Source organism: Lissotriton vulgaris, unplaced genomic scaffold (genome assembly GCF_964263255.1).
Source record: "Lissotriton vulgaris unplaced genomic scaffold, aLisVul1.2 SCAFFOLD_775, whole genome shotgun sequence".
In the NCBI taxonomy this organism is placed as follows: Eukaryota; Metazoa; Chordata; class Amphibia; order Caudata; family Salamandridae; genus Lissotriton; species Lissotriton vulgaris.
Genome location: NW_028248826.1, coordinates 88,125 through 108,978, shown reverse-complemented (window position 1 = coordinate 108,978; position 20,854 = coordinate 88,125).

Here is a 20,854-nt window from a genome sequence, read left to right as displayed (position 1 = left end):
TTGTGTATAGTTTATCATCTATGGGTGTTTACATGAGTGAAAACGATCAGTCTTTCAGCCATGAGTGCATATTTATCAGTAAAATAAATGTGGAAATATACTTGTTTCAGATTTTTTTTTACAAAACTCGAAATATATATTGGTAAATACACATACAATTATTAGGTTATACTAAGGAATTATCTTTTTAAAAACCTTTGAAATTCACTGAAAAAACCATAAGTTTCAGGCAGGTTATAGTTAGGAATTATCATTTAAAAAATCCTTGGAAATTCACTGAAAAAAGCATAGGTTTCAAGGGTGTTATAGTTAGCTGGACATTTCACTCATACAAACCCATTGAAATTCCTAAGTTATAGTTAGTTGTACTAAGTATAACGTGCGGTTCAAATCCGTCACGTGCTGCCTTGACCCCATGAGGATGAAGCAGGAGCTTCGAAACGCGTTGGGGAAGATTGCAAAGAAATCCGGTACATTCTGCAGCTTTTTGAAAATAAATGGTTTGGTTGAACTACACCAGCGGAGTGGCGTCCTTGTGTTCAGAGGCACTGGGGAATAATGTTGTACGCGGCAGCCTCAGCCGCGGAGGATGCACCACCTGGCAAAACTTCATAACGGGACTGAATGGCGGGGACCTCTCTGCCTAAATTTCAGCGCTGGAGTTTCACAATTGAGGGCTGCATCGTGTGCCTGGAGCCCACTGGAGGGTTATAAATGAATTGTAATAACTCTTAAATTACGGCACACAACGGACCCCACTGAGGGAAAACATCGAACTACAGCCCCCAGCATACCTCACTTGGGAGAGTACGCTCTGGAGGAATAAAAGTGAAGATGTGGTTCAAATCCGTCACGTGCTGCCTTGACCCCATGAGGAAGAAGCAGGAGCTTCGAAACGCGTTGGGGAAGATTGCAAAGAAATCCGGCACATTCTGCAGCTTTTTGAAAATAAATGGTTTGGTTGAACTACACCAGCGGAGTGGCGTCCTTGTGTTCAGAGGCACTGGGGAATAATATATATATATATGTATATGTATATCCAAAACACAGAGTTGCCTCAATGACAGAGCCCACACGAGTGATCATTCCTGTTACCAATTTTAATTTAAGCTGCAGCAGGCAAAGGTACAGTTCAGCCAGCACACACTAATTCAAAGTCTTCAGCCGACGCGTTTCGGGCTCCTGCCCTTTGTCACAGGCTGACTTCGAGGAGCTTAGCAAACACACCAAAATGAGCTCACCGTTCAAATAGTACCTGCCCCATTGGGCGCGGCTGCCCCGCAGCCTCATGGTACTCGTAGTGTTAGCTCTTTGCGATATCCCTCAAGTGAGTTTGGTGTGCCCGCTAAAATTACACAAATTGATATCCCAAGTGGGTTGCTTCTGTTCTGTAACACTCTGAAGCTGCCATCATTAGTCCCAATCACTGCACTCGTCCCCAAACGGCAATTACCGGATCGGCATCGCCAGGGTCTGTCCACAGCGGGGCTCTTGTCACGGTTAGGCGCACCGCTAAACATCCAAAACACAGAGTTGCCTCAATGACGGAGCCCACACGAGTGATCATTCCTGTTACCAATTTTAATTGAGGCTGCAGCAGGCAAAGGTACAGTTCAGCCAGCACACAATAATTCAAAGTCTTCAGCCGACGCGTTTCGGGCTCCTGCCCTTTGTCACAGGCTGACTTCGAGGAGCTTAGCAAACACACCAACATGAGCTCACCGTTCAAATAGTACCTGCCCCATTGGGCGTGGCTGCCCCGCAGCCTCATGATACTCGTAGTGTTAGCTCTTTGCGATATCCCTCAAGTGAGTTTGGTGTGCCCGCTAAAATTACACAAATTGATATCCCAAGTGGGTTGCTTCTGTTCTGTAACACTCTGAAGCTGCCATCATTAGTCCCAATCACAGCACTCGTCCCCAAACGGAAATTACCGAATCGGCATCGCCAGGGTCTGTCCACAGCGGGGCTCTCGTCGCGGTTAGGCGCACCGCTAAACATCCAAAACACAGAGTTGCCTCAATGACGGAGCCCACACGAGTGATCATTCCTGTTACCAATTTTAATTGAGGCTGCAGCAGGCAAAGGTACAGTTGAGCCAGCACACAATAATTCAAAGTCTTCAGCCGAAGCGTTTCGGGCTCCTGCCCTTTGTCACAGGCTGACTTCGAGGAGCTTAGCAAACACACCAACATGAGCTCACCGTTCAAATAGTACCTGCCCCATTGGGCGTGGCTGCCCCGCAGCCTCATGGTACTCGTAGTGTTAGCTCTTTGCGATATCCCTCAAGTGAGTTTGGTGTGCCCGCTAAAATTACACAAATTGATATCCCAAGTGGGTTGCTTCTGTTCTGTAACACTCTGAAGCTGCCATCATTAGTCCCAATCACTGCACTCGTCCCCAAACGGCAATTACCGGATCGGCATCGCCAGGGTCTGTCCACAGCGGGGCTCTCGTCGCGGTTAGGCGCACCGCTAAACATCCAAAACACAGAGTTGCCTCAATGACGGATCCCACACGAGTGATCATTCCTGTTACCAATTTTAATTGAGGCTGCAGCAGGCAAAGGTACAGTTCAGCCAGCACACAATAATTCAAAGTCTTCAGCCGACGCGTTTCGGGCTCCTGCCCTTTGTCACAGGCTGACTTCGAGGAGCTTAGCAAACACACCAACATGAGCTCACCGTTCAAATAGTACCTGCCCCATTGGGCGTGGCTGCCCCGCAGCCTCATGATACTCGTAGTGTTAGCTCTTTGCGATATCCCTCAAGTGAGTTTGGTGTGCCCGCTAAAATTACACAAATTGATATCCCAAGTGGGTTGCTTCTGTTCTGTAACACTCTGAAGCTGCCATCATTAGTCCCAATCACAGCACTCGTCCCCAAACGGAAATTACCGAATCGGCATCGCCAGGGTCTGTCCACAGCGGGGCTCTCGTCGCGGTTAGGCGCACCGCTAAACATCCAAAACACAGAGTTGCCTCAATGACGGAGCCCACACGAGTGATCATTCCTGTTACCAATTTTAATTGAGGCTGCAGCAGGCAAAGGTACAGTTGAGCCAGCACACAATAATTCAAAGTCTTCAGCCGAAGCGTTTCGGGCTCCTGCCCTTTGTCACAGGCTGACTTCGAGGAGCTTAGCAAACACACCAACATGAGTTCACCGTTCAAATAGTACCTGCCCCATTGGGCGTGGCTGCCCCGCAGCCTCATGGTACTCGTAGTGTTAGCTCTTTGCGATATCCTTCAAGTGAGTTTGGTGTGCCCGCTAAAATTACACAAATTGATATCCCAAGTGGGTTGCTTCTGTTCTGTAACACTCTGAAGCTCCCATCATTAGTCCCAATCACAGCACTCGTCCCCAAACAGCAATTACCGGTTCAGCATAGCCAGGATCTGTCCACAGCGGGGCTCTCGTCGCGGTTAGGCGCACCGCTAAACATCCAAAACACAGAGTTGCCTCAATGACGGAGCCCACACGAGTTTCAGCATGCTTTCTGCGGATGTCTCTCACAGCCTGCTCATTTAAATACCCTCAGTGGGTCTAATTAATTACGTAAGTCTGTGAATGCAGGCTGGGACTTGTAGTCAAGATAAGAGTTCTTTTACACCCTCAAGTGGGCTCCGCTTCGTGCAAAACGCGAGTCCTTTCCTTGAGAAAAAAACGGATGGTGCAGTCTGCTGGGAGTGCGCCCCTAGAAGCTGGGACGTTTTGGTGAATATATATATATAGTTGTTTGATCAGCATTCCATCCCTCATTTGTTCTCTATGCTTTTGTTGCCCTAAGTGGGAAGGGTATGCCCAGTTTGAGGGTCATGTTAGCCCAAAATACATTCACCTCCAACAGGATATAAGCAAAAGGCGTTTCCAGGTCCATCTCAAAGTCCATAGTTTGTCTCCCTTTCCATCGTGTGGCTCATCGCCTCTTGGAAAAAAGCGTGGAATAATATTCCTACATTCCTAGGGTCTGTGGTAACCAAGCCCCAGATCATAATGGGAGTAGTTCTTCCAAAATCGCTCTGCAGACCACTTGTGTTGCCACTGAGAGAGTGTAATGCTTACAGAAAGACCAACCCAATGTTCATAGAAAGATGCTGGGTAAATACACATTGCCACACAAAGAATAATCCTATTAGTAAACCATTTCAGTTGAAATGTTAAATGTTTACTGGTGAATTCATCAACAAACGTGCTCAAACGACCCTGTGTGGGCTTTAAAGGTCAGGTTTAAAATATTATTTTTCACATAAAAGAAGGTATGCATGGACTGGGAATCAGGCCTGCATTGAAGATCCCTCTGCATTCTACCTGCAATACTGTTTGGGTTAAGATAGTTAACAATAAACTATCTTTATATGCTGTACCTGAACTGGTTAAGGAGTTATTTTGTTAGCTGTCTCTTGCTAAACATAGTGGAGGGACAGTAGTCTTAGTTTTTCGTAAAAAGAGCAAGTGTAATAAAGATAAGGGATCTGCACAGCAGGGGACTCAACCACTGAAAAACTTGCACCTCGCCCCTTAAATCTCCATTAAAGCACCAGCTCCACAAGAGACCTTGAAGAATGGCGAAAAGTCACCCAGAAGGAAGGGGAATGGGAAAAAAAGAGAGATTTTTGTGTCAGCTCCACAGCAGGTTCAGGATGCAATCCAAAGGGTATTATCTATAGTATTTCTCAAACAAAACTCTGGGCTTGACCTTTCCACGGTGTTGTCATAATAATAGCGCTCTCAGTTAATAACAAATTTAAGCAGAACCTTTGCAAAGATTACTCAAGGACAGCTTTATAATATGAGGGGGAGAGTATTCCACTTCCATTAGAGATTTTCTTGTGCATCTTCCATAATTTACAAGTTATGTCACCTTTAGTCTGCAACTGAAAGATGAACTATCATGTTTTTTTTCAAAATAGTTCCCATAATCCAAATTCAGTTATCATTGCCCTTAGTCGCATATGTTAAAATTAAATTGTTACCCAGAAAATTAAAATACAAGGATATGTGTTTCAAGTACTCTGGAAACTTGCAATCCTTGATCTACGAAGTTGAGACCTAATTCTGGCAAATTTGATAACCCATTCCTTGGAGTTCTGTAAGTGAACACTTCAAATCCTTGGCACAGGTCACACTATTTCTATACAAACGTTTTCTTTGAAAGCCATTTGTGATAAGCCAGACAGTTTCTGCGAGCTGAATTTCTATTTAAGTAGCCCCTCCTAAGAAGGATGCTGAGATTACCATGGCTTCGCCACAGACTGCAGTCTCTTGAGAGGAAGAAGAGTCACTAGAAGGGGGAGAGACAATTATGTCTAGTTCCCTTCCTCTAAATCTAGTGCCTGGACCTTTTTTCTAAAAAATATTTTGTATCTCAGACATGGATTTCTTACATGAGTCGCTGAAGGGAATATCCAGTGAACGAGTGACTTTGATGATGTCCGCTTGGACTAGTTAAAGAAAGTGATTGACATCCAGTATTGTGTTGAAGTATGTCACAAGGCGCCCTACTTTTGTTTCCAGCCCTGTTATTTGCAAACTTTATCAATAAGGCTGGAGAATGAGCAATGAACCAATCCGAGGGAGCGAGAAAGGCCCTCACTGCTTCTAGTCTTCATTCTCAAAACTCAGATATTGAATAGATCACTGATTTGCCCTGTCTGGTTTACACATTCAGTTGTCCCCTCATAGGTTTTGCCTCACTTGAAATAGGAACTACTTATTTCTCTGTATTCTCAATGGTTCACTCAGCGTAACAAAGAGGTTCAAATGGAAGTTTAAGCAATGGAGTCTTGTTGTTTTCTTTCAGAAGCTCAGCTCTTTATTCTTGCACATGTTAATGATTGATACCTTCTTTAAATAAAGGTTTCAATCTGCAAACAACACTTGTAAGCACAAATTCCTTACAAGCAGATGTAGCTTCTGCATCTGTACACAAATACAGGGAATCCCTTTTCCAGTGCATTTTGTCAACCATGATTTAATATCTTCATGTTCATGTGTGGCTGAGGGCACAGCCTTGAGAAGTACACCCTAAATTAGTCAAAACAGAAATCTACTTCTATCAATGAAGACGTCAGGGGCGATTTACTTTTGGTATAATATACTGCGGGGCCTTTGCACGAACTGCCCTAAATCAAAGGTCTACTCTAGAACATGCACCAGTTGAATGAAATTAAGTCTTAGAATAAAAAAAACGCCTCTTAAGCGCACATTTTTAAAGCGCAACATGCGTAGCAATAAGAGATTTAAAAACAAACATCTCTATACCCTTCTGAACTTGGTGTTGGGCATTAGGTTTTGTATTTTTGAGTTTTATTGCTGGCCATCCATTCTGTTATCTCATTTTTGTACAAATTTCTAGTATAAATTTGAGCAAGATTCTGGAGAGAAAATAGTCTGAAAAATAAGGTCTTTCATCAAGCCGTTAAAAAAAAAAAGCCCTGCTGTTATCCTAGGAGAGTGGATCTTGTGCTTGGTGGGATTCTTTACGGGCTTCTTCTGTCTGCAACTTTGCAGACAAAAGTACCTAATTAACGCTGGAAAAACAGCATCACTAGAAGAGCAGCACGAGCAAGGAAAAACAACGTCTGAGTGAATATATCTGGTAAGGAAAGAAGGAATTTCGGAAGGAAGGGTGAAGAGAAGTGGATGAATGAGTGTATGGGTGAATGAGTATGCAGATGAATGAGTGGATGAAAGGATGAGTGACTGATAGGTGGATGGACAGGTGAAAAGATGGTGTAGTAAAGGGATGGATGGGTCAGTGAATGGATAGGTGGATGAACAGGTGAGTGGATGGCAGAGTAAAGGGATTAATGGATGAGTGAGTAAAAAGATCAGTAAATTGGATGGAAGAGTGGGTGGATGATGTTTGGATGGCAGGATGAATGGTAGAGTGGATGAATGTTAGATGCAGACTTGATTTATGGATGGAAGAGTGAATGGATGAATGGCAGAGTGAGTTGAAGATTAGCAAAATGGATGGATGGATGGATGGATGGATGGATGGATGGATGGATGGATGGACGGACCGACTGATGTACAGATGGACTGACGGATGGATGGATGGCAGAGTGAATGGATGAATGCAAAGTGAATGAATGGATGGTTGGATAGCAGAGTGGATAGATTGATTGATGAATGGCAGAGTGGATGGTTGGATGATGCCAACGTTAATAAATGGATGGTTGTATAGCAGAGTGGATGGATTAGTGGATGGATAAATGGGGGATTGATGAGTTGATGAATGGCTGGCATGACTCACAGGTGGGGGGGCTGGTGGGGGGGCAGGTGGGGGGGCTGGTGGGGGGGCTGGTGGGTGGGGAGATCGCGCAGGGGTTCGCGCGTGGGAAGGGGAGGGGAGGTGTTAAAAAATAAAACTTACCTTACCGGGTCCCACGCCGCCTCCGCTCCTGGCTGTCCCATGTTCAGCAGTAAAAGGAAGCATGCATCCTCCCTCCCCTCCCGTATGCCAATCACAACAATGCAATGGCAGCGTTGAGATCGGTGCAGAATGCACCCAGCCGGGCACCTGTAGGGAGGCCATTTTCTCTATGTAGGCTGCATGCAGCCTACGGACAGAAAATGTAGAGGGTGCAAGATTGGTTTGGTCAGCCCTAGAGTGCCGACCAAACAGTCAGGGACCACAACAGTGGGCAAGCCACTACTCTTCGACCCACCCTTCCCGCCTGCCCCCAACCAGGCACACCCTGCATTCTGCGTTCTCGCAGCGAGAGAAGCAGAAACATAAAATGCTATTTAAAATACAATTTTATGTTTCTGCTTCTCGCACTGCGAGAAAGCAGCGGGTGACGCTTCATCGCCCTAATGGAGGAGCCGCCCATGGATAGCATAATGGATGGATGATGGATGGAACAGATGATAGATGGATGGTAGAGCAGATGACAGAATGGATGGATAGCAGAGTGAATGGATAAATGACAGAATGGATAAATGCATGGTAGACTGGATTGATGGATGGTAGAGTGAATGGATGGATGACATAATGGATAGATGTATGGTACAGTAGATTGATGGATGGCAGAGTGGGGGAATCGATGACAGCAGCGTGGGTGGATTGATGGGTGAATGGCAGAATGGATGGATGGCACAGTGGATGAATGGATGACAGAATTGATGGATTGATGGATGAATAGCAGTGGACGGATGGGTGGATGGATGATGGATGAGAGAAGGAAACTGTTCAACAGAGGGCTTGGCTCACTTGCTTCGCTTGCTTAGTGGCACCAGTGCTTCAGTTTAAAGTGGCGGCTATTTAAGTGTTCTGGCTACTTCCTTGCTTGCAATGATGACATTTCAGATTTAAAGAAATAACATGTCTACAAAGCTGATACCATGTCTAGAGTTTTCACTTAGATGTCACTCAATAAAAGCCTTTCAACGCAGTGTTTTAATCTGTACAATAGCCAAACGCTTCGGAATGTTAAATACACTTTTTTTTTTAAACAAATTGAAGATATTGTAACATATTGTCATCTGATGTTTGTTGCACACGAGTAACATGACGAAATATTTCCATGACTCGGCTCCTAAGAGCCCGGTACGATTCCTGACTCGGTTCTCCCTGTTGATTTGTCAGATCGCCACCTCTAGGGCCTCTAGCCGAAGAAGCTCTTCATGACACAGTTCCAGACTGGCTCTGAACATAGGATCAGCCTGAAACAAAGACAACAATCGGAGCAAATTAGAAGATAATTACTACTGCGAACTGTCAGAAATCCACTGAACAACAAATGCTTTCGCGATGACAACAAAATTAACAAATTACTTCCTGCACACGTGGGAATCGTTAAACGAACCAATGGTTTACAGTAATGGTATGTAAAGTAGTAAATGTTCTCATTACGTATGTAGGCCATCAGAGTCCCTTCAGTTAGTAAATAATTTTTTTTGCTACCAATTTATGAGCTAAGAAATGCAATGCATTCTACTAAATACTAGTTGCTACATAAAAAAAAGTTAATAAATAGCACATTTCTTAGGCCGTGTGTTAAAAATAGCGTTTGAAGGGGGCAGCAGGGATGAAGAAAGATTCTCAGTGACCTTTACGCGGGCTGGTTTCCTCTCGATAAGGTTCTGGGCACCACTCCAGCTATGGAATGCGAGTCACCGGGGAGCCCAGACAGGGGGCGCTGGCGCGGTTCCTACAGTGTAATAAAAAGTGCGCCTTTGTCTTGCGTCAGATTACATTCACGGGGCCTACGAATGTTATTAAAAGATCACAGATTGCTTCGAGGGAGTTAAAGGTCACCTCTCCTAGGCTGCCGAGGAGTGACTTCTCCTGACAGGTTTGCACAGCCCCTGGCTCTCAGGCTGCAAGACTCGTGTCAATCACGTCATCTCACACCGCCAGGGCACTGCCCTCTGCAGAGAGCGGCCCACTTGTCTAAACACAAGTCTGCCTCACAGACAGCCGACGCTTTGTCCTTCTCTTATCTCGCAGTTTCACTCCTGAAATTCAGAAGATGTTTCTCTGCAGACAGCACCTGTAATTATTTTGGGGGAGCTCGGTGCTCAGACAAGCCGCATAAATGGGTGCATTTACAACATTTGCTTTTTTGAATCCGGTGCCAATAGAAACCAACAATAGAAACCAACCGTATTTTGAGGCACTGGCACCGCCAAAAGGCGTGCTACACACATGAAAGTAATTATTTATTGATTGTTGAGTTTCTGTTCGTTATTGTGCATGAATGACAAGTGGGCATGGAAGAGTAAATAAAGTGGTACATGATTGAATGCATGAGTACAAATAGGGAATGAAAAATTAGTGACATTGTTTGGATGCATGAGAGACGAGTGCCCTGGTGGGTGTACTAATAATTAAGAGTCCCTTTCATTTATTATCCAGACACTTTTCCAATGCTCACCATTGTGATGCTGGTCATTGTCTGAGCAATGCATATTTACCAAATGCAATGAACGCGTACTCCAAAGGCCACTGAGCGCTCTGCAGCTGCAATACTAGAGCGAGAGGCTGGAGACCAGAGGGAAGCGGAAAGCCACTAGAGGGACGACCACGACCTCAGGGGAGCGAAGGACAGCAATCAATGGTTGGGGACTAATGGGAATAGTCCACTGGGAGCTGTACAAGAACCGTGGAACTGAAGTACAGCACTCATGGAGTGCAAAATGCAGGGACAATCCAACAATCACAGCGAGCTGCCCAAGGGCACAGGAAGGGATTCAGAGCAAGCTGGGGTTGGAGACTACAGGGAAAAGATGAAGGCCCACCAAGGGCTGGCAAACCGAAACACATAAGACAGCAGTTGGAGACCACAGAGGAGGGTCACAGTCCACTGATTGCTGCAACCATGGCTGCTACATTTAAGCACTATAAATAAGGGTTAGAAACTACAGGTATTAATTTGATCACAGTAAATAACAGTTAGAAACTTCAGAAAAAAACAATTCAAGCACTGTAAATAACAATTAGACATTTCAGGAAAAAACAAGACTGAGATCCATGCAAAAGCTGAGGGCCAAATGAGACGCCACTGTGAGCAAAGGTTGAAGAACAAAGACCATGGAAGCTGTCCAAGAGCTGGCAAGCTGAAGCACAGCAGGTGGAAACTGAAGCCCCCCTTGAAAATCACAGGCCCAGTGAGAGCTGTCCAACCAAGGTTAAAGACTGTGGGAAACAGAGAGCACTCGCTGATACCTGAGCAACAACAGAAGTGACTGAAAGCACCCTTTATGGCATACTGCCTGTTGGAAGCTATGCAGGAAAGAGACAAACATTCTTGAGATATAGGAAACTACAATGTGCAAAATTAGGCCATCAGTTGCCGAGTTTTCATAGGCCTTAAAAAGAAGTACTACTACTATTACATCACTTTCAAGAATGTCAAAAATGTTTACTTGTAGCAATGAAGTCAAGAGGATTTCCATGAATAAACATTACAACGCCACTCATTCCTAAAATTGCAACACTGCACTTGGACCTCAAGGCTCTATACCTGAAACCCAAAGACACAGAAGGGCAACAACCTGACACTCCGGAATCTCAATCTACAAAAAATAGAGTTTCCCGGACAGCTTATTGCCCATCCAGATATGGATTAGCAAACTGTAACCAAAAACAGAAACACCTGCAACCACTGCCACCATTTACGAATGAGTCATGAAGAGGGACCTGGGATATTATTGAACACAAAAAACATAGTTGCCACACATTCCCCCAGGTGTGATATTAATGAGGATGTGCAGCCTCCAGCACACACCTCTCTCAAACAAAGCGCCATCTCACTCCACAGGCGTCAAAGTTTGAAAAGAGGTGACAAAGAACTAGCCTCCACAGTCCACCATGGATTTAAGGTGAATGCATAACACCTGACTTTTTCTAAATGAAAGACGAATGGAGTAAAGAAAGCCTACCTCTGTCTCCCTTGAATACTAGGTCAACACTGTATCACCTTCTTGGATGCAGCAATTATTTTGTTACTCTGTATCTGACCTCACTTCAAGCCCATCGTATGGAAGAAGGAAATTGCAAAAGCAAATATGTGATGTAATGTTTTACTATGGGGACCATCTTAACATTTCTATTAACCTCTTGGCTGCTAGGCGTTTTCCCCCTCCTGTGCTGCAAAATGCCATTTTGCTGTTTCCATGACGAGCTCAGCTCGTCATCAGCACATGACACCCGTGGGTGATGACGAGCTGAGCTCGTCATCAGCATCGAAAGGGTTAACATATGCAATTTACTTTATTACCCGAGTAATCTGTAAACATCTACATGGCCCTCTCGCCCCCATCGTCAGACAGCATTGACTCAGCATAGAATCCAATGCCGACGACACCCAGTTCATCCTCTCCCTCACTAAGGACCCCCTCACCACCAGAGTCAGCTTCCAGGAAGGAATGAAGGACATCACACCCTGGATGAGCAGCAGCTGCCTGAAGCTTAACTTGGAGAAGACATAAGTCCTCGTCCTCGGCCCCTCCCCCTCTGCATGGGATGACACCTGGTGACCCACCGCCCTCGGCAACCCCCCACCCCCACGGGCCACGCCTGGAACCTTGGCATCATACTCAACTCATCCCTCACAATGACTCGACAGATCAACGCCATCGCCTCCACCTGCTTCAACACCCTCCGCATCCTTCGCAAGACCTTCAACTGGATACCCTGCGAATCAAGAAAGACTGTCACCCACACACTCATAACCAGCAGACTGGACTACGGAAACACCCTCTATGCCGGGATCAACAAATCCCTGCTCCACAATCTCTAGACCATTCAGAACACCGCAGTCAGACTCATCCTCGGTATCCCTCAACACAAACACATCACCCAACACCTGCAAGACCTCCACTAACTCCCTGTTGAGAAGAGAGTAACCTTCAAGATAATCAGCCATGCCTACAAATGCCTCCACAACACGGAGCCCAATATATCAACAAAAGAATCTCCTTCTACGCACCCAAGAGAATTCTCCGATCTGCTGACCTCGCCGAAACCCCTCACGTCCATAGACCCAGAATGGGTGGAAGAGCCTGCTCCTATATCACGACAGAGACCTGGAACAAGCTCCCGATCAACATCCGATGCACCCCCACTCTGCACATCTTCAGGAAAACCCTCAAGACATGGCTCTTTGACTGACCGGAGCTGCACCTCCCCCCGCACCTTGAGACCCTAACGGGTGAGTAGCACGCTTCACAATTCCCTTATTGATTGATTGATTTATTGAAAACCATGGGCAACTCAGTTATTTCAGTCTCTTTGATTTACGAAGAGTAGTTGAAGTCTACCTTATTAGGACCACTTTGAGTTGTGAATTTCTCCTTTGGATTTAAGGTGAACCTTGGATCCGAAAAATACTATTCACCAAGAGGTTGAACGTAGCTCCTTTTTACATGATGTGTTTTCTGTTTAGGGTTCTAAAAATGGACATCACACATGCTGTTTCCTATTTTGATTCAATGTATGTAATAGTGTTTTGTAGTTTTTAACACACTCATCTATTTTTTAAGGATTTGTGTGCTGTTTTAGTGTGTATGACAGCAGTAATTCAATTGTTTATATGTGAATGTCTTAGATAAGCGTCCATAAATTAATGTCCATCGAAACGTTGGTTTAGATTGAGCTGATAAAAACAGCATTTGATTTCAAGATTAGCAATATAAAAATGGTCTGACAAAGATACAATTTTAATGAATTACCTTTGCACTGAATGGATGTCTGTGTTTTACCATTTTTTTTTGTTCTATCTTGATTAAAAATACAAACATGCAGTTAAAAAGGCGTGAACTTCTTTCGATAAGGATATAATCTTTTCTATTTCCAATCAAATGAAGGGCAGGAGAGAGTGGTGTGTAAACAACTGCAAGAGTTTAAAGAAGCCAACATGTCCTCATACGCAACAAACTTGTTTACATCTAAGCTGCACACTAAGGGACTTATTACAACTTTGGCCTATATGACCACCGTAGTCGAGGTGGGAGTCGAACCGTCACGAGGCCACTCACACCACTGGGATCAAGGATCCCTCTGGGCCAGTGGTCTTTCCCTGGGAAGAATATGCTGGTTGTGCCTCGGCCAGTACAGCTAAGCATATTTTGAGTTTCCTCACTGCCCTCCTTGTCATGGTGGTGAGCCTGCCATGAAAATGTTGGTGGTGAGGAAACTAAGGATATTTAAGTGGTGCAGTTTTTCAATTTGTATATTATGTTAAAAAAATGTAATTGTTTATCTTTAACTTCAGCTACAGTTTCCAGTTTAGTTAGCCTGTCTGCCCTTAAACTCATAGCCAGCATTTTGTCATCTTTTAGAACACTTGTCAAAATGGAATTCATATCTCAACACTCTTTAGAGTAAAATTGTTACACCATCAGGCGCTGTAAGTCTAGGACATCCTCTTTATATCTAAGTCTCAAGGTTTTAGCACTAGACACTTAAAGCAAACATGAGATGAAGATGACACACACGCTTAGGGGCTTTTTACATAGCTGACATATTTAGCATCACACTCGTTTATTTTGGTTTCATCTAAAGTCTTAAATTTCTCATTCTGAAAACATACAATAAGAATCAGTGGATAATACCCTATATAAATCCCGTGATTTAACTATGGATTGAGAGAGAAACTTCACAAAAGATGCAGATCCAGACGCCATGCCACCAGATTCAACCTTAACTAAAGAAGGTTGCAGCAAGACTTCTCTGAGTCTCAGGCTGCACTAAATGATGCCAGGTCAATGTTTGCCCTGAACAAACACAATGTCTTTGCCCTAGAAATAAGTGTCAAGCTATTCTAAACAGACAACAAATCTAGTTGTCCCAGGTATGTGCACTACCTCTAAAACTGGTAAGTTATCAAAAGTATGCACTAGATTCAGGAATTTTAAAAGAATAAATAAATACTATTTCTAGTGATTCTTTAGTGTATAACTCATTAATGAAACATCGTTTGGATTACCACTATGCCCCTGAACCTTTATGAGACTGTTAGTAACCCAGAAAACACAAACATCACCCTTGCAAGAATGCTCAGTTGTTTGTGGGGGGCTGCATTTAAACTGGACTACCTTACTCAGTGATGGTACAATGAACTAAGTTCTTGCACCGTGTATTAGAACCCCAACCCCTGCAGAACTGGGATCTAGAACCTATGATTCGCAATACTATTCCCACTCCAACTGAAGCAACAACATGGTAAATGTTGCACTTATTCAGAGTTACACAAATAATTCCAACCCTAATCATTTTTAAACAAACATTTGAAAGCTTAACATAAAATTATAATAAAAATATCCCAAATTGTGTTGGCAATAGGGCCTTTAGAAGCCTATACACAATCGCATCCCAATACGAAGGGCGTAAAGTTTGGTGGGGAAAATCACAAACTCAGTTGTTATTGCTGATGATGTCTTATTGACAACAACCAACCAAAAATCTCTTTTGGGACAATGAGGGAGGCCCTCTTAGAACTTGAAAAGGTGGCAGGTTTTCGGGTCAACAAAGATAAATCTGAGATCTTAAACATTTCCATTCCAAAAGATAGGGAAACACAACTGAGAGAAGCCTAGCAAATTAGAAGGGGCAACACTCAATCAAATATTTGGGGATACACATCCCCAGCAAAGTAGAGAACTGGTGTGGTGCAAATTGCGCGTGAGTGAAACCTAGAAAACATCAGATTTACAGAAATTGAAGGACCAGTGTAGGTCGTGGCTGGGAAATATAAATATAGTAAAAATGAATGTGGTGCCCCATTTGTTATACCTTTTTTCAGGCCGTGCCAATGACCATTCCTTTATTTGAACTAAAACTACTACAACACCACCTAACTAAAAATGTCTGGGGAGACAGGCAAGCAAGACAGAACAAAAGCTTGTAAATGGCTCCCTGGCAATGGGAGGTCTGTCACTCCCAGATATTATTTAAAACCATAATGCCACCCATATCACGATAATAGTGAAATGGTCGGCAAGAGATCCGGAAAAGAGATGGCTCTTCGTGGACAGGGAGTTGGGGGTTAGGGAAATCTGCATTTTGTCATCGCCTAATAAGATGACACATTCAAGATAATTCTATGTCTTAGAAGTAACCGGGGTGTCTCTAGGGATATAGGATCACATTGTATTCATACACAGACAGTCCCTACAATCCCATTCATAATATTCAGGAATTCAAGCCTGGTATGGTCGATGGGATATTTGAAGCCTGGAAATAAGGTGGGAGACTGCAAAAAAGAATTCCAAATCAAACAATCAGAAAGGATGCAATATATTAAAATACAACATTGGGTTATGCATCACACCATTTGAGAAGCCACAATCAGGCCCCTAACAGCTTTTGAAAAATATTTGGACACATACAAAACTACTAAGGATATTACAGTGAACCTTTATCAGCTCTTGTTGGAAGGTCACATATACCAATTTGCTCTCACCAGACGCAATGGGAAACGGAGTTAGATAGAATATTTAATGATAAAGAATGGACTTGCAACTGGAGCAATATCAACAAAAGCTTTAAAAGTGCCCAGCACAAGGAAGTGGAATACAAACTGTTGATGAGAGGGTACTTGACCTCCCGCAGGCTGAAACTGATGTACCCGGACACAACAGACTTATGCTGGTGTTGAAGGACACAACCAGGCATGATCCTAAACATGGTGCGAGCGTGAGCACATTTAGCCATTCTGGAAAGAAATACTAAGTCACATAGTCATTATAGTGGATCTCACTTTTCAACTGCAAGTAAAGGGACTAGGAGTGGGGAGAAGGGCAAATTAGCAAGACACTGAGGACCTACCTAATGGGGACAGGGAAGAGACTAATAACACTTTCAGAGAAGAAAAAAGAACCCCCTCAGAATGGACGCAAGATACCTCATCCCGGGCAAGCTGTGGCTTGAAGAAACTCTCTAGTACTCTTCTGAACACCGAACAAAAATTGAAAAAGTTTGGCCACCCTTGCTGAGTTATAGCTCATTGCCAATGTGGTGCAGTGCTCTCCAGTATAACTAGCATAAGGGCTTAGGTTTAGCAGACTACTGCCAATAAGAAAGAACCCTTTCTATAAACAAAGATCTTGTTCAAGGGGGGCTTCAACATGACCTTTGGCTCAGAAATAATGCAGGGAAAATTTCATACAACGTATAGATGGCTGGACTAAATTGTGTTGGGGTAGGCGAGAAGGGGGTTATTGATGTTACTTCTCTTTTTCTATTTTTTGAACTTTCTTTACAATGACATGCATACAACGTGGTTATTTGAGACTGATCAAACAATTCTTTGGATGAGACCTAATTGAATGTAACATTTGATATTTAAATAACATAGCATACTGATGAGCAAGAAACAATAACATTTGTTATACAAAAAAATCCCCACAATATATATTCTACATAAAAATAAAAACAAATATAATACACAATAATATAATAAATAAATAAATAAAACAAATACGCACACCCTAAACAAATTATTAAAATATAAATAAAACAAAACTTGCATTAAAATATTTTTAAAAATAGGAGTAAAACCGAGAATAAATATAATACATTTTTAGAGGTTTTATAATCAGGTGCATAAATCAATTAACATTTTTTTAAAACAACCAAAAAAGTACAAAACTAAATGAAAAATAATTAACAATTAACTATTTAATTAAAATTAAATCTTACTTACTTAAAAAGTCCCACTCTAGGCTCATACCATAGGCTGTCTGCAAAAACAGAACTTATTTGGCAACAGAGCCAAACATCTCAGGAGGTCAACGCAGTTTGAGGATCAAAAGTCCTCATTTCTGAATAAATATACATTTAAAACCTTCTAAACCTTGAACCAGTCATTCTCTCGAACAGCAAAATTATTTTAGAACTCAGTTCCACCAAGCCAAACAATTAAACAACTATCTTTAAGAAAACAATTAAAAAGTTACCTCGTATATGTTTAAGTTTATCGAGTATGTAGCCAACCGAAATAGTGACCCCCACAAACACACATCGTCACTATTCTAATGTGTCTCTATCTTAAATATTACCTCTATATTTTGTACATGGCTTCAGAAAAGCGCAGTAGACCATTATAATTCTGTACTACTATAGAGAACCACTAAATGAATAGACTTTGCTGGCCATCTCTGCTAAAATGGGCCTATTATTGATACAATTTTTCAACTGATAAACTCCCCCACATTCCTTCATCACTATACCGAAGAATAGCAATTCTCCTAAATAAATGCCATGATAATCTGAATTTCAATAAAGACACGGAGGCTAACATTATGCATTATTCCTTTAATGCAACTCCACACTCAGCCACTTTGAAGTATTACAACACAAAGAAAACTATTTCAAAACAGAATACTCCTAGCACATAATAGGCATGAACACAGTACAATCTGCCTCTTTGAAATGCGCTCCAAAATTCTATTTCAGGCATCACAAAGAATGCAGAAATGGCATGAGAACAATAGGATAAAGAAAAACTTCATAAACGACGAAGAAGCTTCATAGTTTTGCAATGGAGAGAATAACACTTGACGCGCCAAACCTTCAGGCGATGGAAAATCCATGAAGAAGAGATCTGCTGGATATTATCTGAAATTAAAGAGGAATTATAATACATCCTCAACAGCCAATTGTGCAAAAGATCAAAATACAATTAACACATGAACTTATTCAATAACCATAATATAAATTGTTAACTTTCAAAACTTTTGTTTTTTATGAAAGCACCCCATTCCTACTTCTGGGATGGGAGGGAGGGATTAGAAAGTAAGTAAGTCATTTTTATTTCAGTTAATAAAAAACATACAATATTACACAGATAAAAACGTTAAAAAGAACATAGTTCTGCAGAAATTAAACTCACATTTTGAAGGTTTTCTTGAACATCACTGAAGTTCCTATAGTGGCCTGTTTAAATAAATGCAAAAACAACAGTTGATGGACAGAATGCAGAACAATGTCATACATTCGCCCCAGTACAGAGGTATGGGCCTAAATCCATTGTTTTTTTGCTCACCATGCCATTTCAGTTTGAAACCAGCCATATGCAAATCAGTCTTGACCCTGTGCATCATGAGACCAGTCCAGCCCGAATTGCCAAGCCAGGTCCTCCCTGGACTGAAAACAAGCATCCTAGGACTGGTTTCGGGGTTTCACCCCTCCTCAGCCAGGATAGCTTGATTCCAGTGGCATGGAGAGCAAGGGACCCACGGCTGGGCATACCCGTCTCACTCGGGGTGACAAATGCAAAAACAACAGTTGATGGACAGGATGCAGAACAATGTCATACATTCACCCCAGTACAGAGATCTGGGCCTAAATCCATCGTTTTGTTCCTCGCCATGCCATTCCAGTTTGAACCCAGCCATATGCAAATCAGTCTTGACCCTGTGCCTCATGGGAACAGTCCAGCCCGAATTGCCAAGCCAGGTCTTACCTGGACTGGAAACAACATTTTATGAAGGCAGCTATTATTTGTGGATATTTCCCCTTTCATACAAAATAGTAGTGTGTGCCGACATGATCTAATAATATATATATATATATATATATATATATATATATATATATATATATATATATATATATATATATATATATATATATATATATATATATATATATATATATAAAAAATCTTTTCAATAAGATTGTTCTTTCTGTTAATTGCGAAAAATGGGAAGGCATAAGCATGAGTTCTCTTCTAGGACTGCAGGAAGGTGTTCACAGACAGAGCACCCGGGTCTGGCAGCCAGGTGAAACATCTCTTCAGTTGAAATGTCAGCCTGCTTGCAAACACATCCAGCCTCAGTGGACCCCATAAGCTGCACAACAATCCAAAGAGGTATTTGTTCAGCTTCCAATCGCTGTAATCTCTTAAAATCCTTGAATTTCAATCAGCCAATACATTTTCCTTCCCGGGAACGTAATCTGCCCTGAGGCTGATCTTGTGCTCCAGACAGAACACCCAAAGCCTCTTGCTGCGGGCGCGCCGATTGTGCACCGCTGACGCGCCATAGGCAAGCCCGTCTGCGCCCGTCCGCGCCTGGACCGCCCCCAGCGCCAGGACCCTTCTGGTCCTCATCGCTGCCATCGCACCCGACGAACCTTCTACGCCGCCACCCTCCACGCACTCAACGCTGCCCGAAACACCGCCTGCTACCAAGCTACCCCGAGGCGCACACACGGACCATTCACCTGCCAAGCCTGCCGATTCACCTGCCTCCGTACCTGCACCGCACCCGCCAAGCCGAGCACCAGCAACAACCACCTGAAGTGCATCCTGCTCAACACCCGCTCGTCCACAGGCACGCCGTCGAACTCTGGAACCTCATCAACTCCACATCACCGGACGTCGCCTTCCTCACGGAAACCTGGATGAACGCCTCCTCAGCCCCCGACATCGCCATAGCCATCCCGGATGGCTACAAGATCACCCGGAGGGTCCACATCAACCAAACCGGAGAAGGCATCGCCATCGTCCACAAAAGCACCATCCGCATTACGACCAACTCCGACGACACACTCACCGCCGCCGAACACCTTCACTTCCAGATACACGCTGACCCCAAGACCACCCTCAAAGGCACCCTCGTCTACAGACCCCCGGGACCACGCACACAATTCAGCGAAACCATCGCAAACTTCGTCAGTCCACACGCCCTCACCTCCACAGACTACATCCTCCTAGGGGACCTCAACTTCCACTTGGAGAACAACAAGGACTGCAACACCGCCACCCTGCTGGACAACCTCGCCAACCTAGGACTCAAGCAACTGGAGAACACCCCCACCCACTACGCCGGCCACACACTTGACCCCGTCTTCTCCTCCAGCAAACACATCTCCTTCAGCCACTCCACCGGACTACACTGGACAGACCACAGCTGCGTCCACTTCGACTTCAGGAAAACCACGACCCACCACCACCCGCAACAAGTTTCCCGCAGAAGCTGGAGCAAAATCACCGCCGACCAGCTCGCCACCACCCTCAGCCAGAACTCGCCCTTCAACACGACGGACCCCGACGAAGCAGCCCGCAACCTCACACAGTGGCTCACCGACTGTGCCGACAAACTCGCACCACTGAAGAACCTACCCAGCAGACCCGGCAGCAGGAAAGCCTTGTGGTTTACCAACAACCTCAAAAACTCCAAGAAAAACTGCTGCATCCTCGAGAAAGCCTGGCGCCATGACCAGACAGCAGAAAACATGACCGCGCTCAAGAACGCCACCCGCGCACACCACCAACTGATCCGCAGCACCAAGAAGACAACATTCAAAGAAAGACTGGACAACAACACCCACAACAGCAAGGAACTCTTCAGCATCGTCAAGGAGCTCTCAAATCCCAGCGGCTGCAACAACGACA